This window comes from Pollicipes pollicipes, unplaced genomic scaffold (genome assembly GCF_011947565.3).
Source record: "Pollicipes pollicipes isolate AB1234 unplaced genomic scaffold, Ppol_2.1 Scaffold_6686;HRSCAF=7923_pilon_pilon_pilon, whole genome shotgun sequence".
Classification (NCBI taxonomy): domain Eukaryota; kingdom Metazoa; phylum Arthropoda; class Thecostraca; order Pollicipedomorpha; family Pollicipedidae; genus Pollicipes; species Pollicipes pollicipes.
The window spans coordinates 14,440,932-14,447,545 of NW_023596921.1; positions in this window are offsets into that span (position 1 = coordinate 14,440,932).

Below are 6,614 nucleotides of genomic sequence, written 5' to 3' on the forward strand. Positions count from 1 at the left end.
CCTAGCACTTATCATTTATCTGGATACACAACATGTGGGTTCTAGCTCGGTATAAACCGATGAGTATTTTGATTGGCTTCCAATTTGTCTTACGCTCTCTGCAATATTGCAATCGCAGCATTGCTATTTGCCTCGTATTATCCGTCGTTGGACACGAAACTCTAGAAATTAATCAAACAAACCTGTCCAAAACGAATTTGCAGCTTGATGATTGCCAGACAACAAATGATAAGTACACTTGGTGCTTGTAATTTTGATATTTGTGACTTCATATCGTCGTTCACAAAGCGTCCAACAGAATGCCCTTTGACCTTCAATTTAACCTTGGGGTTTGGCTTGGATTCTGGTGTTTTGGAAGCCCAGGCTGGAACTGATAAGGGGCTTTCTAACGACGATTACGATAACGATTTGTACAAATCCATCCAAATCCAAAATCGTACAGCGGCAATAAAGCGCTGTCTCGTCCCTTGAACTTGAAAACTTGCTTTTGGAGCTTTTTACCGTATCTCAAGCTGGAATTTATGGCTGGTTCCCGGATCAGATCGTATTTAAAGACATCAAACGATAGTTTTCAAAAGACAGCGGCGGTACGGCGCGCTTGCTTGGTTATTTGACCTCTGGAGGGTAGTCTTTTTGACTAAGAGGAGAATGGACCTGGTTGCATTATCAGCAGGCTGTGTTTCACTTGATCACTCATTTAAGGTGGAATTAGTGCTCAACGCTGAATTTGAATATGAATGCGTCACAACTTGACGAACAGCAGAATGGGCCACATAGGGCACAGACGTTAGAAACGTTTCAAAAATTGGGGTTTTGGACTCACGTCTTACGTAAGGAACTTTTACTGGGAGCCAAGTGCGGCAACCAGACGAAGGGGAGGGGAATAGAGATGGAAGACATTGTCCGCTCTTAACTCAAATAGCACATTTGGAAATAATCAAATGCCTTGGCTGTCATGCTGGATGTACGTCTACGGCTGTTCCCCATTGGTGCATAATTTTGCTTATTGACTCATTTATGTCATCGGGCAAAAAAGAAATACCCCAATTTCTGAGACCATCCGCCTATTTCAACATTGTTTTCTCTGGGGAGGCGAAAGTCCATGAGCGGGTGGACATTTTGGGTCAGGGAAGGCATCTGCCTCGACAGGGTGGATGCCAAGATACAACCTGGGTGCAAGCTGGTCACAGGCTTAAATGCGGGCCAATAGCTCATGCTGCGCCAGGATTTTCATGCGCCTAGATTCCGCCGGTTATTTTTCATGAGAAAAGCTTTGTCACAACATTTAAGGCGCGAACCGTTTCGGAAGCTTTAGATACTAACTGCCATAAACAAGATGACAAACCTATGAAACCGGAGTTTCTACCGGAAAAAATACACGTCACGGAACAAGGGCTCTCCTTTCGGACATTCCTTATTTCGCTCTGTTCCGTCCGCCGTCGGAGGCCACTGCCCTGACCCACGGCTGTCCCCAGCATGGCTTACTGGGAGCTGATCGTATAACTGCTTTGCTACATGTTTGTGGATCAGCATCACTTATTCTTCATGTGCAAAGCGTCTATTTGACACCTGCTACAGTATCTATTCTCGAATTAACTTCCCTTATACTACACCACAGCAGAAAATAAGCATTTGGGAAGTTACCTGTCATAAGCATGACTTGGTCTACCAGACATTCTTTTACCCCGCCTTCAGTGATAATGAACAGCGCTTATAGCGACTGATTTACGCTGATCTGTAAGCAAGCATCGCGAAGACCTGGCACGGCCGCGCAGGGTTGAAAAAGCTTCTGATTTACCGAATATGATCGATGAACGGACACTTTTGCGTGCCAGTTGGTGACAAAACCGCGAGAACGAAAACAAATTATAACAGACCAGACGATATTACAACAGACCATCCTGGTAAGAAGGGACTCAAAACTTCGTATTGGTCTGTACTCGCTAACGCTTGCAGCCAGAGCATGTGTAGGGCGCATGTCGAAACGTTGACGTTTTGCTGTATGAGCAAATTGAGCCACAAGATGCTGATACAAACATAAAAACCAAATATACATACCAAGCATAGTAGTTTTAATCAGGTTAAGTTTAAGTGGGTGGCAGAAATGTGCTACAGACTATACATCAGTACTGACGTCACATATCACTTTTCACCGATTTTCAGCCAAGAATCCCTTAAGATACTAAACAGAACAAAATACCAAATCACTAGGCTTATTACCAGTCGCCAATATTAGTTGTTACTTTATACTAATATGTACTACTTATTACTAGTAAGAATCGTGGCTGGCCATAGCATCTTGCGACGGGCGTGATCAGCTTGCTACGCAGCGTTTTAAAGCATCGTGCCATTTGAGACAGATGGGCTCGAGTGCTCGCGGCGCGGTAATGAATTGGGTGCAGTGCGAGGCCGTAAGCTGCTGTTGATTGTGCTTATATCGTGAGAAGCTGATTGGGTAGAAGAACCTTGCTGACCGTCAGTCTTTAAGGTATTGCGCGACGTTTCTGAGGATCTACCTTGAAGGGTGCCATTGTATTAGCCCTGCCATTCTAGGAGACTTGTTTGTAGATACGTGAACTGTAGCCTCAAAGGTAAACCGAGGATGTTGGAGCGACATGTCAAAACTTCACACGGAGCTTCCTGCTTCTGAGAGGAGAAGCGACTGTGAGGTAAGAGGCCAAGCATCGCTGGTGCAGGCCTCTCACTCCGGCCATTGCAAACCAGAATTCGCGTACTCGTCGGTGGGTAGGCGTGGGACAAAACACTTGTAATTTTCATAATGTTGCATGCAAAGCTTGAAAAGGTGTCAGAGATGTTCAAAATGTCGTTAGATCCGGTGATACAGATATTGCATGGGTTTCGTGCTAATTAGTTGGGATCATGGCAGGAAGTGCGAGTTCAGCACCAGTAATCATTATGCAGAGATAGTGAAGATCGCCAACGCTCCTAGCTGATTGTGCGATGACGTCACAAAATCAAAAGTGTTATTGTTTCAGGTTCTTGTAGAAGCATATTACCAGTAACTGTAGAGAATGGGATGCAGTTTTGGATGCTACAGGAATGGGATGCTGAAGGGATGCAGTTTTGCAAAATACGTGGGGCTGAGGGAGGGGTGGGAACGCAGGAAAAATGCTGATCCTGACTCCCAAATGCACTGAAAAAGGTTTTCTCCCCAGATTCAACACTTTTTCGAGTTGGGAGCAGGCGTGTAGTTTCTCAAATTAAGGTTTTTTGGGCCTCAACTCTCAAAAAGTATGATAAATGAAAAAACGCATTACAGATTGGAGCTTAAGTGGGACACTATATCCATGATTAGGAGTACAACCGCCCCCCCCCCCCCCTCCCCAACTGCATAGGAAACTGCACGTCTCTGGGCTGGTTATGTAAGGTATGCCTTTGTCTAATATTTTCATTAGTTTAGCCTCAACCATCACCCACTGTGTGATGGCCAGCAAATGAATGCAAATGGACTCCTGGAACAAAAATGTTTGATGATTACGCCACATCACATTTCATTTGTCTTCTTTTTTGCGGTGTATCGCCTTTAGAGTTTTACTGCAACGATTTCTAAAAGATTTGGCTCCAGATGACAATTTGCATCGTTCCAAATTTCGTCGGTAACAGAAGCGCACTTTTCACCGCTGGTCACCATGACAACACGCTCTTCTGTGATGTTGCAGTGTGCCGCTCTCGCTACTGACTGCATGCACTCCGCCACCAGGCAGCGATTTGGGAACGTCGAGGTTTTGAAAGATGTTGCCTTTCGTGCAATCCTCACACCCATAATGTTTAATGTCGCGAAAGCTTGTAATTTGGAAGGTGTGAGCTCCCTTGCCTCTCCTGCGGCGAAGACTATGGCTATGACACATTCTGCTGGGCGGCCGCCGAGGAGCCCTACTCCAGCAAGGGTCCCGTGGGATTATGAAGGTCACCTTGAGACGTGTACCTTGCAGCGGATTAAGCGTCGGCGTGGAGTGGACCGCATCGACCGTTATCGCCAAAGCCGTCCAGTGGCGACAGCCGGATGATGTAAACAGAAAAAATCAGACTCGGTGAAAAAATTATGCATGAAGATGACTGAAGGATGAACTGCTGACCCATCAGGAAGGTGTTAAACGCTCATCGGGAAGTGCATTGCATGTGAATATTGGCTGTGAGTATGTATTGACGTGTATATTCGTTAAGTTGACTGGTTGTGAACTGCGTTAAATTAACCTATCTTGTCGAAACACAGTGGAGCAAAGTAAAATGCTGTCTGTCTGCCTCATGCAAACACATCTAGGGATTTGTGTGATTTTTACGGGCTCTGGCAAGCACGTCGTTGCATATGTGTTCTTTCCGTGGAAGTTTGCGGAAAGTTATGGTCAACAAAATGCTGAAGAAAGAATTAAGATGTTTAAAAGAACCTTGCGAGATCATTCATCACAACAGGCGGTTCCTTTTCCTTAAACACACATCTTTAAATTTGTTGAAGTATGGCGCGTATTCTTAGCTAGGTATATTGTGTGGGAGCTTTCAACAGCGTCTCCAAAACTTACCATCTATGTATATGTATATGCATATATATATATATATATATATATATATATATATATATATATATATATATATATATATATATATATATATATATATATATATATATATATATATATATATATATATATATATATGTATATATATGTATATATACGTATATATATATGTATATATACATATATATATATATGTATATATATGTATATATATATATATATATATATATATATATATATATATATATATATATATATATATATATATGTATAAATATTACACACATGATTTGATATATGAAATATACAGCATCATACAGCCTAGTATGACTCCGCGTATCACCATACAACAGGCAGATGCGTGGAGCACCATCACAAAGCGCAAAAGCGAGCACCACAAATCGCAAAAAATGACGCCCCCGCTTGTCGCACACCAATAGCATACGCCGCACGCGCTGCATTGGTCACTTGATAATGCCGCGCGCCCTTGGGAAGTGCCGTTTGATGGGCCACTCACCGTCTCCGGAAGATCCCGCTGTGTTTTTCTGATAACTCGTGCTGTCTCTGTAGGGTGGACAGACCCGCCACCACCGCCACCAGAAGGACAACCAGGCACACTCGGAACAGCATAGCTAAACCCGCAACACACGATAGGCGTGGGTTGGCCGACAACGCGCAGACGGAGAGTCACGTGGGTTGGTCGATAACGCACAGACTGGTAGTTACGTGGCGCACGTTTAAAAAGGTTCAGTTAATGCGCTTTGCTATCGGCACAGCTGCCGTTGCCGTTTTTGCCAGTAATGCAGCACAGCGCTGCTCGCTGTGCTGTGCTGTGAAAAGTTTCGGCTTGGCTGTTGATAAGCTGGCCCAGATGGATTTAAACGTAAGCTGGTGTAACTTGATATGCGTTCGGGTGTCCGGTTGGATACCCTCGCTCGGGGAGGATCAATTTGACCCCGTGACATCTAGGGAACTAAGAGAGCTAGAAACACTAAGATCACAGGGTGTATTGGCCTGTACATGAACTCACTTTGGTCAAATTTTGGGGTTCCTAGGTCATGACCTTCGGGAAAAATAACGTCAAACAAATTCAAACTCCAAGTTGTTCTCCAAAGTGCCCCAGAACCTAGATAACTGCTCTTGGCAAAAGGTCACATACTCATTTAAGATCGGTCACCTTGTCTGACCTTTTGAAAGTCATAGTGACCAAGATCATACAAGATTAGTTTTCAGTTTTGCATTTAAATGGGCGACAAAGATTACGCAGGGCAGTATGCTCTTGGAAAGAAAACGTTGACATGGGTCATTTTAGGCCAGTGACCTATTCTTACCTTTAAAAAGTCAATGGAAGATGTCGAATGCGATTCGTATTATCAATACATTCGAAATGAGCACCAGAAGCTACCACATACAGCAGTATGTAGAAAAGTACAACAGGTTGGTTTTTACCTTGGTCTGACCTTCACACCTGACCCCAAGTCAATGGACTTTGCTTATCAAATTGTTGTGCCGCCTGCGAAAGTATCTCAGAGATGTATGGCTTCGTCTAACACTCAGTTGTTGCATGAGATTGGACGATTCCCTAAAAATTGATTTAACTGGATCAGCGACCTGACTTTGACCTACCGTAGGTCAGTGACCTTGCAGAGCATCTAACTTTTTGATACCAAGCCATCCGCTATTCAATCGTCTACAGCTAGACAAAATTTGGCACGACTGTGCCGCGCGGTTCGGAAACAATTCCGGAAAAAACCTTCGGGGGATCAGTTTGACCTCCACCCGAGCGCTTGTTAAAATGAAGCGCAGTTTGCAATCATCTGTTTCCAGCGACACATCTAATTCCCACAGCGTATCTAAGTAGAGTGTGGCTGTGCACAAGACAGTTTATCAGGAGCCCTACATCAATGATAATCTTTTATCCTTGTTCATCTAACAAAACATGTAAGCAACATCAAAACCAGTCGCAAATCTCCATCCGTTTACTGGAGACTCTTACAACATTTTGTCCCTGTGCCCTTCCATGGCAACACACCCAAGTATCCTGATATCGTGCGTGAAAACTACCTGCCACGTCCGGTG